Source organism: Schistocerca gregaria, chromosome 3, assembly GCF_023897955.1.
Source record: "Schistocerca gregaria isolate iqSchGreg1 chromosome 3, iqSchGreg1.2, whole genome shotgun sequence".
Taxonomy (NCBI): domain Eukaryota; kingdom Metazoa; phylum Arthropoda; class Insecta; order Orthoptera; family Acrididae; genus Schistocerca; species Schistocerca gregaria.
The window spans coordinates 875,702,501-875,719,367 of record NC_064922.1 but is presented as its reverse complement, the minus strand read 5'-3'; the positions used below and the strand labels follow the sequence as shown (position 1 = coordinate 875,719,367).

Genomic DNA, 16,867 nt, shown 5'->3' with positions numbered 1-16,867 from the left:
CCTTTAAGCTCCTCTGTTAGATCTCAAGTTATTCACTTAAAACTAAATTTGGAACAAAATTGTCCCTGTTCATATTAGATTAAGTATCATTTGTATTTGTTTGTAGAAAGCTCTGAGGTTAAAGGAAGACGATGCATCATCATGGCGCTGCATGGTCCTGCAAGCTGCCTGTAATGTACTGTATGTGCTCACTGTACGATAACTGAGCCATATGAAGATAGAACTTTACGAAGGTTACTCAGTTTCTTAAGTAAAGCTGTATCAAAAGAAATAAAATAAATTGCAGACTAGCCCAAAATGTGATCATTTAAAAACTAACATTGATTATCACATAATAGCTATGATTTAGATGTAAAAAATATTGGAAAGTTTGTGATTCGTACTTAATAATGAAGTAAAAGTCACAATTTTGTGAATTGAGATGCTGGCAAGAATTATTTTGAAAAAGTTAATTATAGTTTTCCAAATAATATTTTTTTAAAAAAACAATTTCTTCTAATAACTTCTTAAGTGTTTTTAAATTATAGAACAAAAATAGAATGTAGAATGAGTTTTGTCCTCCCTTAGCTGTAAGACGAGAATGGAAGCTTAGGGTATGTTTTCTGTTTCTCCAGGACATGGAGGCATTGTGAAAGGTAGCCTACAAGCTGTATTGGAGAAGGAACCAAGAAGAACACCTACAACTATGACTCCCCCTTTCCCTTTTGGAAAAGAGTATCGTGAAGAAAGCTATGCATAGTGACTTCCCACCCCCTACCTTAAATGTTTTAGCGAAAGTGGTTCATAAGGACGCACAAAAATTGCCTATGATTGTGATTAAATGAGTGAGTACCAAAAAGCGAAGTGTTTCTGTATGTTTCTCTTTCAGGTAAAGACCGAAAATACTAAATCACCAAATCAATGTTGTAATGCCGTAATCGAAAATTTTATTTCATGTTTCCATATTATTGATATACAAGACTAGTTAAAATCCGTTGTCATTTGCGGCGTTTTTTTAAAGAGATTTATATTCTATCAAATTATTATTCTCTTGTGAAGATTCAGAAATCTGTTGTGAGTTTTGCACCACTTCTTGGCGGGAAGAGCAAAGACTTTTCAAAAAACTTAAGTACTGTAAGTTATAGTTTATCTAAATTTGCCTGAAATCGTTTGCAGAAGGCGTAGCGTTCTCAAGATTAAGAACAGAGTTCGCATTGCCACTTAATTTATTTGTGTCGTGATCATGTTCGATCACGATCAGATATGAGACATAGCAACTACGAACAGAGAAACCTAAGGGACCAGACAGAGCTGGAAATTTTCTTTGCTATACTACACCACACATTAAAAGAAGTTGGATTTAAATCACAAAAAAGGTAAATAGCAATGCGCCTTCTGCCTTAACCACGACGTTTGCCGACATGCAGTCGGTCCCTAGTACCTGTATGAAAACTATAAAAACACCGTGATTTCTGTTGCCATTAATAGGAGATGGATAGTCTAGAACTACTTTAAGTAATTAGTAGGCACTACAGCATTTGAGAGCACAATAACCAATTTAATTACCTTAGTCAGTATTTCTAACAATGGGATCCGTACATTTCAATTTTATACCTTGTTGGCTGCTTCTTTACATAAAGTCCTTTAACATTTTCGACATTTCATCTTAGCTGCACACATAAATTCTTACATAGCACTGCACAATAGTAATATTTTATAATAACTAATTTGTGGAATGAGATTTTCACTCTGCAGCGGAGTGTGCACTGATATGAAACTTCCTGGCAGATTAAAACTGTGTGCCCGACCGAGACTCGAACTCGGGACCTTTGCCTTTCGCGGGCAAGTGCTCTACCATCTGAGCTACCGAAGCACGACTCACGCCCGTTCCTCACAGCTTTACTTCTGGCAGTATCTCGTCTCCTACCTTCCAAACTTTACAGAAGCTCTCCTGCGAACCTTGCAGAACTAGCACTCCTGAAAGAAAGGATATATCGGAGACATGGCTTAGCCACAGCCTGGGGGATGTTTCGAGAAAGAGATTTTCACTCTGCAGCGGAGTGTACGCTGATATGAAACTTCCTGGCAGATTAAAACTGTATGCCCGACCGAGACTCGAACTCGGGACCTTTGCCTTTCGCGGGCAAGTGCTCTACCACCTGAGCTACCGAAGCACGACTCACGCCCGTTCCTCACAGCTTTAATTCTGCCAGTATCTCGTCTCCTACCTTCCAAACTTTACAGCAGCTCTCCTGCGAACCTTGCAGAGCTAGACCACGCCACATACGCGTCCGCCGTCCTTAAAAAATATCACGACTGTGTTAACAGATTGTGTTAGTTGGCCGGCCGGGGTGGGCGAGCGGTTCTAGGTTTTGTTCGATGTGGGACACACTTGCAGATAGACGACGCGCTAAACGGAAGGAGCTGCTCGCTTAATTCCAAAATCCGATCTTCGCCGAAGATGTAAAGCATATGTTATTACCAGCAACTTTCAAATCGCGCATTGATCACCATTCAAAGATAAGGAAAATTAGAGCTCGCACAGAGGCGTTCAGTCAGTCGCTTTTTCCTCGCGCGATCCGCGAGTGGAACAGTGGGGGGGAGGGGGGGGGGGTATATGAATTGGGCGCCATAGTGACCTCCGCCACACACCGCGTGGTGGCTAGCGGAGTATATATGTAGATGCACGTACACGTTACTGTCATTTGTACTTAGCTGCTTCATGCGAAAAGGTTTCCGGCCTGATTATGGCCGCACGACGGGAATTAACAGACTTTGAACGCGGAATGGCAGTTGGTTCGAGATGCATGGGGCACTCCATTTCGGATATCATTAGGGAATTCCATACTCCGAGATCCACAGTGTCAAGAGTGTGCCGAGAAACCAAATTCGAGCGAATTATTTGTCCACTCACAACACCCAACATTAACTCCACTGAATAATCGAGTGAACAGTTCGTGCATAAAATTCTGTCCCGGCAACACTTTCGCAGTTTTGGACAGCTATAGAGGTAGCATGGCTCCATATGTCTGCAGGGGACTTCCAACGACTTGTTGAGTCCATGCCACGTCGGGTTGCTGCTCTACGCGCGGCAAACGGAGGTAAGTCACTACAGGGTGTTACAAAAAGGTACGGCCCAACTTTCAGGAAACATTCCTCACACATAAAGAAAGAAAATATGTTATGTGGATATGTGTCCGGAAACTCTTACTTTCTATGTTAGAGCTCATTTTATTACTTCTCTTCAAATCACATTAATCATCGAATGGAAACACACAGCAACGGAACGTACCAGCGTGACTTCAAACACTTTGTTACAGGAAATGTTCAAAATGTCCTCCTTTAGCGAGGATACATGCAGCCATCCTCCGTCCCATGGAATCACTGATGTGCTGATGCAGCCCTGGAAAATGGCGTATTGTATCACAGCCGTCCACAATACGAGCACGAAGAGTCTCTGCATTTGGTACCGGGGTTGCGTAGACAAGAGCTTTCATATGCCCCCATAAATGAAAGTCAAGAGCGTTGAGGTCAGGAGAGCGTGGAGGCCATGGAGTTAGTCCGCCTCTACCAATCCATCGGTCACCGAGTCTGTTGTTGAGAAGCGTACGAACACTTCGACTGAAATGTGCAGGAGCTCCATCGTGCATGAACCACATGTTATGTCGTACTTGTAAAGGCACACGTTCTACCAGCGCAGGTGGAGTATCCCGTATGATATCATGATAATGTGCTCCATTGAGCGTAGCCGGAAGAACATGGGGCCCAATCAAGACATCACCAACAATGCCTCCCAAACGTTCACAGAAAATCTGTGTTAATGACGTGATTGCACAATTGCGTGCGGATTCTCGTGAGCCCACACATGTTGATTGTGGAAATTTACAATTTGATCACGTTGGAATGAAGCCTCATCCGTAAAGAGAACATTTGCACTGAAATGAGGATTGATACATTGTTGGATGAACCATTCGCATAAGTGTACCCGTGGAGGCCGATCAGCTGCTGATAGTGCCTGCACACGCCGTACATGGTACGGAAACAACTGGTTCTCCCGTAGCACTCTCCATACAGTGACGTGCTCAACGTTACCTTGTACAGCAATAACTTCTCTGACGCTGACATAGGGTTATCGTCAACTGCACGAAGAATTGCCTCGTCCATTGCAGGTGTCCTTCTCGTTCTAGGTCTTCCTCAGTTGCGAGTCATAGGCTGGAATGTTCCGTGCTCCCTAAGACGCCGACCAATTGCTTCGAACGTCTTCCTGTCGGGACATCTTCGTTCTGGAAATCGGTCTCGATACAAACGTACCACGCCACGGCTATTGTCCCGTGCTAATCCATACATCAAATGGACATCTGCCAACTCCGCAATTGTAAACATTGCACTGACTGCAAAACCACGTTCGTGATGAACACTAACCTGTTGATGCTACGTACTGATGTGCTTGATGCTAGTACTGTAGAGCAATGAGTCGCATGTCAACACAAGCACCGAAATCAACGTTATCTTCCTTCAATTGGGCCAACTGGCGGTGAATCGGGGAAGTACAGTACATACTGACGAAACTAATATGAGCTCTAACATGGAAATTAAGCGTTTCCGGACACATGTCCACATAACAAATTTTCTTTATTTGTGTGTGAGGAATGTTTCCTGAAAGTTTGGCCGTACCTTTTTGTAACACCTTTTATGTTAGGAGGTATACCACGGCTTTTGTCACCTCGGTGCGTACTGATTTTATCGTGATGTGTAATAAAGAACAGATTTTATTTGCTTCTATTAAATTATTAACAGTGTAGGCATAATTAATAGCAAATAAAAGGAAAAGGGCTATAATTATTCAGCGTTGAGCACACATTCCTTTTCAAGAATTGTGTTCTTACTATAATTTTGCTTTCCATTTCCTTGCTTTGGGCGCAGCAAAGTCTGTTATAATGTGAAAATTCCTGGCAGATTAAAACTATGTGCCGGAACGAGACTCGAACTCGGGTCCTTTGCCTTTCGCGGGCAAGTGTTCTACCATCTGAGCTACCCAAAAGGAAAGTTCTGAGGACGGGGCGTAAGTCGTGCTTGGGTGGCTCAGATGGTAGAGCAGTTGCCCGCGAAAGGCAAAGGTCCCGAGTTCGAGTCTCGTCCCGGCACACAGTTATAATCTGCCAGGAAGTTTCATGTCAGTCCACACTGCGATGCAGAGTGAAAATCTCATTCTCAGTTAAAATGTCGTAGTAGTCAAATTTAGGGTCCGTATCCTCTTCTGTCGACAAGAAAGCTGTATATGACACTCGACTTCATCTACACTCGACGTTCAGTATTTTTTCATCATCTTTAATTTGTTGAAAGCACGTTGACATTGTCTTCAATATCCTTAAAGCGAATTACATGTTTGGATAACCGTCTTGTAACCAATACTTCGAAAAAAAAAAATCTGTTCATCATCATTTTCTGCTGGAATTTGAAGCAGCTCTTCTCGATTTATTTGTTGCAAATGGTTCAAATGTCTGAGCACTATGGGATTTAACTTATGAGGTCATCAGTCCCCTAGAACTTAGAACTACTTAAACCTAACTAACCTAAGGACATCACACACATCCATGCTCGAGGCAGGATTCGAACCTGCGACCGTTCCGGACTGAAGCGCGTAGAACCGCTCGGCCACCAGCGGCCGGCGATATTTTTGTTACATTTGACACCAAAATCTGCTGCATATTTTTCTAAACAAGACACAAAGCTCTCATTTAACGCTTTCGTGGCATGAAATCAGCACGCAATGAAATGGTGTGTTATAATTATGTGACATCGGTATCCGTTTCCATTCAAATTACTCTTTTATCAACTACACTACTGACCATTAAAATTGCTACACCAGGAAGAAATGCAGATGATAAACGGGTATTTATTGGACAAATATATTATACTAGAACTGACATGTGATTACATTTTCACGCAATTTGGGTGCATAGAGCCTGAGAAATCAGTACTCAGAACAACCACTTCTGGCCGCAATAACGGGCTTGATACGTCTGGGCACTTAGTCAACAGAACTTGGATGGCGTGTACAGGTACAGCTGCCCATGCAGCTTCAACACGATAACACAGTTTATCAAGATTAGTGACTGGCGTATTGTGACGAGCCAGTTGCTCGGCCACCATTGAGCAGACATTTTCAATTGGTGAGAGATCTGGAGAATATGCTGGCCAGGGCAGCAGTCGAACACTTTCTGTATCCAGAAAAGCCCGTACAGGACCTGCAACACGCGGTCGTGCGTCGTCCTGCTGAAATGTAGGGTTTCGCAGGGATCGAATGAAGGGTGGAGCCACGGGTCGTAACACATCTGAAATGTAACGTCCACTGTTCAGATTGCCGTCAATGCGAACAAGAGGTGACCGAGACGTATAACCAATGGCACCCTATACTATCACGTCGGGTGTTACGCCAGTATGGCGATGACGAATATACGCTTCCAATGTGTGTTCACCGCGATGTCGCCAAACACGGACGCAACCATCACGATGCTGTAAGCAGAACCTGGATTCCTCCGAAAAAATGACGTTTTGCCATTCGTGCACCCAGGTTCGTCGTTGAGTACACCATCGCAGGCGCTCCTGTCTGTGATGCAGCGTCAAGGGTCTCCGAGCTGATAGTCCATGCTACTGCAAACGTCGTCGAACTGTTCGTGCAGATGATTGTTGTCTTGCAAACGCCTCCATCTATTGACTCAGGCATCGAGACGTGGCTGCACGATCCGTTACAGCCATGCGGATAAGATGCCTGTCATCTCGACTGCTAGTGGTACGAGGCCGTTGTGACCCAGCACGGCGTCCCGTATTACCCTCCTGAACCCACCGATTCCATATTCAGCTAACAGTCATTGAATCTCGACCAACGCGAGCAGCAATGTCGCGATACGATAAACCGCAATCGCGATAGGCTACAATCCGACCTTTATCAAAGTCGGAAACGTGATGGTACGCTTTTCTCCTCCTTACACGAGGGATCACAACAACGTTTCACCAGGCAACGCCGGTCAACTGCTGTTTGTGTATGAGAAATCGGTTGGAAACTTTTCTCGTGTCAGCAGGTTGTAGGTGTCGCCGCCGGCGCCAACCTTGTGTGAATGCTCTGAAAAGCTAATCATTTGCATATCACAGCATCTTCTTCCTGTCGGTTAAATTTCTCGTCTGTGGCACGTCATCTTCGTGCTGTAGCAATTTTAATGACCAGCGGTGTATTTCGAAGCAGTCTAGCTTAAACAGCTTCAATTCAGTCCTCAGTTGGCAGAAATTGGAAAAAAATAGGGAGACGTCGGTTAAACAGCTTATTTTTGGATCAAGACCGGGTAACTAACACTTGAGATCCTACAGTACTGTAGTGAAGTAGCAGCAAACACACTATTGTTGAACATGAGCTAGTTGTGTAGGCAGCAGTTGTATAAATAATGTACACTGTTGCACATAAACCGAAGTCAATTCAGCAGCGGTAGTTATTTCTTTATAAAGCTCCTTGGACAAAATGACCCAGTGACAACAGCGTGCGTTTTTAGACGCGTGCCGAAGGAAAGACTTCTGCTCGCAAGGAACGCATGGGCCAGGAAAACTCAACGTGCCTCTCCCGATTAATTCTTAAATCGCATTTCTCCCTATTTTCATTTTACTTTTTTAAAAGAAAAAATCTGGTCGGTTTTTGCGCCACATCTGAGCCTGTGCCGTTGGCGGGGCCTATCTCGCCATGGTCTCTGAACGGTCCTGCGAACAATATGTCTGTCCTCTCGACGCGCTAGTCGTGCACGACCGTTGAGATCCTGCATGGCGAAACGGACCTCCTGAATCCATCGATTCCATAGCTGCATGGCAGATCTTAAGGGATGGAAGCAATAACATAGCGGAACCATGAACTGCAATTTCCACAGGCCACGCTCGTGGCGCTATCGGCTTCCTACACGTTTTGTGGGACGTTTCACCTTCTTACTAGGGGCATAACAAGATCTCCTCACAAACAAACAAGAGTCAAATATAATTTCTGAATGGGAAACTCGCTGCGTAATTCATCAGTACGCACAGAATGTAGATGGAGTTATTCCACCTGCTTTGTGCGGTTGTACTGAAGCCCTAATCATTTGCATATCGAAATAGTTGCACACTTTACGCCATTTTGTCGTTTGCTGGCTGACATTTTCTTGATGTTACAATTTTAAAGGCGAGCAGTGTATTTTAATGGCTCTTGGCCGCTGCTGTTTGCAGAAAATGGCAAAGCCGATACAAGTGAAACGGTAATCTGTCTATAACTTGGGCACGATACACGTTTTCCATGTACTAATCCCTGAGTGTTCACGGGACCGCGAGTAAATCGGACCTGTTGGCATCGCAGGTGCCCGTTTAAACTTAGAAGCATCTGGCAAGAGTAAAAGCATCGAAATCAGCTGTAGAGGCAAACACAGCACGGAGCAGGAACTGTCATGGAAAGTGTAGGTTACAGCAAATAAGAGTCTGTACATTAACTGTGCAGATCATTAGTATAAAAATGAAAATTGTAGAGCACGAACTTCGTGGGTTAGTGGAAACAGATACACTTTAGGACCAGCAGGAAGTAAATTGTCCAGATTTGAAAGCAATTTATTAGGAAGAAAGAAAACTTTATCAGGAAGTGCAGTGCAGCCTGACAGAGAGTTGAATTTACGCTCTGTAATCTTCTTAGAGCTGCTCTCTGAAGTTACTGTTCTGCAGCTCTGCCGCCATAGTGACTGAAAACAGCATAAGTCACTCGTGTTCACAGTGAGGGTAAAAGATCAAGTGTACAGAATTATGGACTAATATCGCTGTTGTATATCATTTGCGTGATCCTAGAGCATATTCTGTGCTCATAGACAATAGCGTTTAGAGTTGGAAACAAGCTTATATCATACAATCAGCGAAGAATCACAAAAATTACTCGTGCTGAACACAGCCTGCTTTATGCATATACGCAACTTCCAAACTATAGATGCACGTGAACTGATAGATTCAGCATTCTCAGTGTTCAGAAAGGCTGCCTTCACTATTTCATCTCTTGAAGCCACCCTTTCTTCTTCTACTTTTTTCCTTTCCTCTCAACAACTTTTCGTTCTTTCAGTTTATCCAATTCCCATCTCCTTAATTTCCTATCTTTTTGCATTTCTTCAGTTTTAATCTACAGTTTGTAACCAATAAATTGTGGTCAGAGTCCACATCTGCCCCTGGAAATGTCTTACAGTTTAAAATCTGCAACCAAAATCTCTGCATTGCCATTATATAAGCAACCTGAAGCCTTCCGGTGTCTCCAAGTCTCTTTCACTTATGTACTTTCTTTTATGATTCTTAAACCAAGTTTAGCTACGATTAAGTTATCCTCTGTGGAAAACTGTACCAGATGGCTTCCACCAAAACGTATTCACCTACTATTTTTACTTCTCTTCCTTTTCCTACTATCGAATTCCAGTCCCCCATCACTATTATATTTTCATCTTCTTTAACTATCTGAATAACTATTAAAAAGAGATATCACCCCCCCCCCCCCCCCTCCACGCGCCTCCTCCACCCAATTGCGGTTGTCGCTATGTTTCGGCTATCTTTTCATCGCTGAAGCGCGCAAGCTATCCCACCGACAGCAAGGTCCATGGTTGATGGAGGAGTCATTGTGATGTGTTGTGTAATACTAATGACTGGCTTGTCCGCCCCGATAGCTGATTGGTCAGCGTGACGGATTGCCGTCGTGGGTGGGTCGGGGATTTTCTCCGCTCAGGGACTGGGTGTTGTGTTGTCTTCATCATCATTTCATCCCCATCCGGCGCGCAGGTCGCCCAATGTGGCGTCGAATGTAATAAGACCTGCACCAAGGCGGCCGGACCTGCCCCGCAAGGGGCCTCTCGGCCAATGACACCAAACGATCATTTCATCTCATTTCCAATGACTGGCCTAATACTCATCTAACAAGTAACTGGGATAGTTCCTTTGGCAGCAATGATAATACTCATCTAACAAGTGACTGGCACAGTTCCTTTGGCAGCAACGGTAAAAATCACAGGGACGTTTGTCTAAGTATTCATCTTAGACATAAATGAATCGATCGTAAGGCAACGCAAGCTGCTCTGCCGACCAAAGTAATTTCTACAAATACTTTGTTTGCATTAATAACCATTCTCCAACCATGTCATCTTTATAACGTAAACCTGATATGTTTAATTCACACATATAAAAAAAAAAAGTTTTGCTTCACCTCGGTCCCGAGAGTTCCGGAACCTGTACAGAAAATTGGAATAGAGATCAACATAAACATCGTTTCCGCCCTCTTTATTGCTCGCGAATACCACACATTGCTTGTTGTACCACCATACAGCGAGGCCTTCAGAGCTGGTGGTCCAGGCTGCTGTACACACTGGTACCTCTAATACCCAGCAGCACGTCCTCTTGCATTGATGCATGCCTGTATTCGTCATGGCATAGTACCCAGAAGTTCAACAAGGAAATGAGGGTCCAGATTATCAAACTCCTCAACGGCGATTCGCCGTAGATCCCTCGAAGTTGTTGGTGTCTTGCGTCCATAAACAGCTCTTTTCAATCTATTCCAGGCACGTTCGATAGGGTTCATGTCTGGAGAACATGCTGGTCACTCTAGTAGAGCGATGTCGTTACCCTGAAGGAAGTCATTCACAAGATGTGCATGATGGGGGCGCGAATTATCGTCCACGAAGACGAATGCCTCGCCAATATGCTGCCGATATGGTTGCACTATCGGTCAGAGGATGGCATTCACGTATCGTACAGCCATTACGGCTCCTTCCATGACCACCAGCGGTGTACGTCGGCCCCCCAAAACAGCAGGGAGCCTCCACATTGCTGTACTCGCTGGGTAGTGTGTCTAAGGCGTTCAGCCTGACCGGGTTGCCTCCAAACACGTCTCCGACGATTGTCTGGTTGAAGGCATATGCGACACTCATCGGTGAAAAGAACGTGATGCCAATGCTGGGCGGTCCATTCGGCATGTTGTTGGGCCCATCTGTTCCGCGCAATGTAAGGAGAGCACCCAGGACACCCTTGACTCTGTACACCATGTTTTGCGGTCGGATACCGTTGATATGAGTAGTGTCACGATATGTCCCGATCGAATCAACCAGAAGAAGAAGCTCCTTCGCTGCACATGGGAAGTAGATATCTTGAAAGAATTGCGTCAGGATTTGTTTCGTCATCATGCCAGTCTTCGAGGCAACTTGAGTGAGATTTTGCGGTTTGAGCGTTTTTTGGACTACTCGCACTCTAAGTTCCTCTGATATTACCAGCATCTTTCGAAAGACGTTTCCATTTGTCGACTAACGGGTTGGATGGTTAAGAATGAACTGTTGAATGATTATTCGGCAACAAACTTCTTACCGACTCCTCTCCCTTGAAATGCAGAGTTCGCGTTGAGTGAAGTTCTTTCCATATTTCACTTTGATCGCTGTTACAAATCTGTGTACTTTCCATGGTGTTCATTAAGGACATTACCTCCTTGCGAAACTCTTCTCATCTTTCATTCACGTCACTATCTGTATTCCAGGCTATAGTGGTTGCACACTTTGTTAATTAGCCGTGAGTCAAGATGGTGTGTCCATTTAAACCTTGCTTCCCCTCAATGGATAGATCTAGTGAGTCGAGTCAGTTCTATTTCTTGGGCCTTTTGCAAACCACAAGTACTAGTATCTCTACCGTTAACATTAGCGCCTAGAAAAATTCTCGCCAACCTGAATTTTACAGCTACATAATCGCCAAGTATGTGAAGTTCTGAGTGCTGATCTTTCTCCCCTTCCTCTACCATGTGACGTAAATACTGTAGATGATGTGTGTCTTGCACCAAACGATATCGTTTCTGTATTGTACTGTAGCTTAATCTTTTACTTTTCCGAGAATCCTGGAATGCAATTATCTCCTTTGCCTTTTCAAAAGATAAATCACCCCAATTCTTCCTCTTCGATGGGCTTGGTCGATAAGCAGACGGCGGCTTCCATCACTTCGTAACAGCTCTTCGTCGCTATCGGATTCTGCATCATCCATAAGTTTTTCACAATCAGACAAGTCTTCTTCTACATATTTATATTCTTCAGTATACTCTACTGTACTTTCAGGATGCATATTATTACCATTGGTTGCCATTGTTTCATCTACCACATTGATTGTGAATGCAGATGCGTTTCTCTTCTTTACTGTAATTTCTGTGGATCTTCTTTTGTGTTTGTAATGGCTAACAATCATGCTCACTATATTTGCAGGACTCATTATCACACGATTGACAGTGTGAGTAATGTGGCGCGCCACGGAATCGGTAACACCACAAAAGGAGGATTAACTGCCCAGGCTGATGCAGCACATACAGGGTCACTATTACACAGGTTTCCTTGCTCTTATGCTTAATGTCTGTCAGGTTCTCCTAGATGTCACATCGGACACTTTGTCAGGTGGCCTTCGGTACGGCGCGGCGTGTGTCGACCATTGTATAAACTTCATTACCTAGGGCAACACTGTTTACGTTTACTAAAGTCACGATATTATGTTGGGTATGATCCACTGTGAGCGGATGGCAACGAAACGTAGCTTATACATTTCTGTTATAAGCATTTCCAAGATGTTCAAACAAACCACAACTCAGCTGAAGCTGCGACTGCAACTTGCACCAGTCCATTGTTAGAACCGAGCGTCCCGTCGTGTCCTGACTCAAATGTTGACGTAGAACTAATCGCTACAGTAGCAAATGAAGACGTCAAAATGTATGATCGCCGATGCTCCCAAAAGGAAAAGTGCTGGATTAGATGGATTTCCCATCGAATTTTGCGAACAGTTTTAGGACAGCACAGGAGAGAAGTTCACCGACATGTACAATGAACTCTTAGTAAGTAACGTCTCCCCGCCCCCCCCCCCCCCCCCCCTGGACCAACAGTGCTTGATCAACTTGCGGATAGTATGCCCTGACTAATACAGGCATCAATACAGGCATGCATCAATGCAAGAGACTGGGTGTTAGAGATACTGGTGCGTACAGCAATCTGGACCACCACCTCTGAAGACCTCGCTGTATAGTGGTACAACATGCAATGTGTGGTTTCCATGAGCAATAAAACGGGCGGAAATGATGTTTATGCTGATCTTTATTCCAATTTTCTGTAGAGATTCCGAAACTCTCGGAACCGAGGTGATGCAAAACATCTTATAGGAACGACTGACTGCCAGAATTCTGATAAATGTTCTACACGCTGGATATAGATTCTGTACAGAGACTTTCAGTGACTAAAAAGCGTTGAACTGGCTAATTAGTGGCAGTACATGAATCACGAAATGAAGATAAGTTTTTTATCTTGGGAGTCTGAATTTCAGTGCTGCTTTCCTAAACAGTTAAACAATAACGTTCAACTGTTGCAGTAAAGGAGTGCTAATGATATTCTGTTGCTGGAGCTCAACAGTTTTAATTCAGAAGAACGCATGAACTTCTGAAATTGCTCTGATAGCCAAAAACGATTGTTCACAAACTTCTCGGAGCTATCACTTAGGGACAGATCTTGAGTGTTTCATTCTTATCTAACACAAGGTGGACATTATCAACGCGAAACCCAACATTACCAGGAGATAACCTTGGAAAGGGTATACAGAGAACTAGCGTTACTTTCGCTTCCACGTATAGGAATTAGATAAAGAAGTTGTGTTTTGACGTCAGAATTGTCTATATATATATGCCGGCAGGAGTGGCCGAGCGGTTCTAGGCGCGCAGTCCGGAACCATGCGACTGCTACGGTCGCAGGTTCGAATCCTGCCTCGGGCATGGATGTGTGTGATGTCCTTAGGTTAGTTAGGTTTACATGGTTGTAAGTTCTATGGGACTGATGACCAAAGCAGTTAAGTCCCATAGTGCTCAGAGCCATTTGAACCATTTTTGTCTATATGTCTCACTAACATACACATTAACATGATATTGCTGATGTCTGAACTCTCATCTAGATCATTACTTAACTCATCCTTAATATTTGAAGAAAGTACTGTCTTAACAATGCTTGTGCAGTTTGTGCGACTCGGACTTATTGTTTTTGCAACAGCTGAATTCTTAAAGTATTCAGTTTGGCTGTCTCTACGACATGTTGCACTGAATTGAAACTGAAATTAAGAGACGCAGCTAACAAACTAAATCTTATATCTGTTATTGGAGCATCCTTTTGGTCTTCCTCTAAGCCACCGTAGCATCCTTTTGCGCTTCCTCCTGTTTAAGTACCTGAGAACGAAAGTAATGACATAACATAACAGTAAGCTCCTGCTGTATTGACGTACCGGTAGCTAATGTGTTCTTATACGATGCGCAACTCAATTAAAGCATCACTTCTTCGAAACCCAATAATGTCTCCCATTCTGACGCATAAGCTTGAAATTTGGCTGAAAGGTGCGTACAGCCATCCTCTGTAATGGCGCAAAAGCGTGGCGCAACATCACCCACGGGCTAGGCGACCCTTCAAAAGCAAGGTGTCGACACACGCCGAAAAAAATAGCCAAAGCTGAGAAATTCATGTGACGTGTAAAACTTGGTTGTTGTTGTTGTGGTCCTCAGTCCAGAGACTGGTTTGATGCAGCTCTCCAAGCTACTCTATCCTGTGCAAGCTTCTTCATCTCCCAGTACCTAGTGCAAACTACTTCTGAATCTGTTTAGTGTATTCATCTCTTGGTCTCCCTCTATGATTTTTACCCTCCACGCTGCCCTCCAGTACTAAATAGGCAATTCCTTGATGCCTGAGAACATGTCTTACTAACCGATCCCTTCTTCTGGTCAAGTTGTGCCACAAACTTCTCTTTTCCCCAATTCTATTCAATACCTCCTCATTAGTTATGTGATCTACCCATCTAATCTTCACCATTCTTCTGTAGCACCACATTTCGAAAGCTTCTATTCTCCTCTTGTCTAAACTATTTATCGTCCATGTTTCACTTCCATACATGGCTACACTCCATACAAATACCTCCAGAAACGCCTTCCTGAAACTTAAATATATACTCGATGTTAACAAATTTCTATAAACTTGTACTTCATTTTCGACCGTGAAATGTGTGAGAATCAACGTCCGAAGGAAAGGGGTAGTTTCACTGATGCTCTTTATGCCACACCATGCCCCTTTTCTGTTCAATTCTGAGCGGCTGCGTGTGTTAACTATTTTCCTCAGCCACTTATAAGAAAACTGTGATTTCAACGTTGGGCGTCGAGGTTCTGACTTCCATCGCAGCTGCGTAAAAAGACGGCATGAAATATGTGTAAGAGGGGCTGTGACGACCTTCCTATCCACGGTGGCTTTGGGCAGAATTGTGGCGAAATTTGGTACCAATGTGACATGGTTAACCCACTTTACACGTCACCTGAACTTGAGAACTCTGACCTTTTTTCGCATGTGTTGTTACTTCGCTGCGTGAAGCGTCGTCAAGCCCCGTGGTGATGTGGCAGGACGCCACGCTTTTGCACCATTACAAAGAACGGTTGTAGCTACCTTTCAGCTAGATTGCAAACTCATGCATCGGAATCGAAGATAATTATTGGGTTCCGAAGAAGTGATCCTTCAATTCCGTTGCACTGTGTATACTGTAATTCGTTACTCTAGCTTTAAACTTCAGACTTATAAAATATACAATTTCGATAATAACAGTGTAATAGTAAAAATATCTAGTGCCATTGTCTAACTTGTATGAGTTAAAAAGCATTTTCTTACAAAATACTTCTTGTATGGTCCATAGCTTTTCACATTCGTCTTGTGTGCTGGTTTCCGATGTGGTTCAGTAAGGCACTTCGTTTTCCTCCTAGCACTATATTATACGCTTTGCATTTCGCTTCATTTATCCGTTTTGCAGAGCATATTTTTTCTTGTTCCTTTTTTTTCTTATCTCGCTCAAACTCACCCCTATTATCTCTTTTATTCTTTGGTGTTGAACAGCAACTTTTAGCATACCTTATTTAGTACTGTATATCTTTAACGCTATTATATCCAAATCTACACGTCTGCTTCACATGCCTTGTTGTAATGAACTAATTCAATAATACATTGTTATCGCCTCTTGTTGAGTTAAATTACACTACATTTTTAACAAGCTTAGATTTCCGTCGCTACTCCGTGATGGTCAGGAAACTACGCTATAAGTAGCGGAATTCCGCTGCGGTTGGCAACACTGATCCAGAGGTAAATAAATACATGCGCTGAGACTGGTCGGCGGTGGAAGATCTCGTTAACAGGTGTTGCTTGGCCACTGGAAGTAGACCCTAGTTATGTATTAGCTATTTTGTATTGTACTACAGCTAGTGAAACTTTGCCGCGCGCTGGGTAGCCGCACGGTCTAAGGGCGCCTTGCCACGGTTCAAGCGCCTCCGCCCGTCGGAGGCTCGAGTCCTTCCTCGGGCATGGGCGTGTGTGTTGTCCTTAGCTAAAGTTAGTTTAAGTTAGATTAAGTAGTGTGTAAGCCTAGGGACCAATGACGTCAGCAGTCTGGCCCCGTAAGAACTTACCACCTAGTGAAACTTTGAGATGTTCTAAAGCATTAACAGACAGCACTGTTTTTGCTGATGAAAATGCTAAATGTTTAAGCTGTTGTGTTGTTGTCTTCAGTCCTGAGACTGGTTTGATGCAGCTCTCCATGCTACTCTATCCTGTGCAAGCCTCTTCATCTCCCAGTACCTATTGCAACCTACATCCTTCTGAATCTGCTTAGTGTATTCATCTCTTGGTCTCCCTCTACGATTTTTACCTTCCACGCTGCCCTGCAATACTAAATTTGTGATCCCTTGATGCCTCAAAACATGTCCTACCAACCGATCCCTTCTCCTAGTCAAGTTGTGCCACAAACTTCTCTTCTCCCCAATCCTATTCAATACCTCTTCATTAGTTACGTC

At 43.7% G+C, this 16,867-nt stretch overlaps 1 long non-coding RNA gene across 2 annotated transcripts in view; it reads left to right on the top strand.

Annotated features, from left to right (window-relative positions):
• LOC126354964 (uncharacterized) overlaps positions 1 to 908 on the top strand; it is a 110,970-nt gene extending 110,062 nt beyond the window's left edge. For both annotated transcript variants that reach the window (XR_007565422.1, XR_007565421.1), the window contains one exon: positions 615 to 908. This is a non-coding gene — a long non-coding RNA (uncharacterized LOC126354964). The remainder of the gene's footprint in view (positions 1 to 614) is intronic.
• Positions 909 to 16,867: the final 15,959 nt, after the last annotated feature.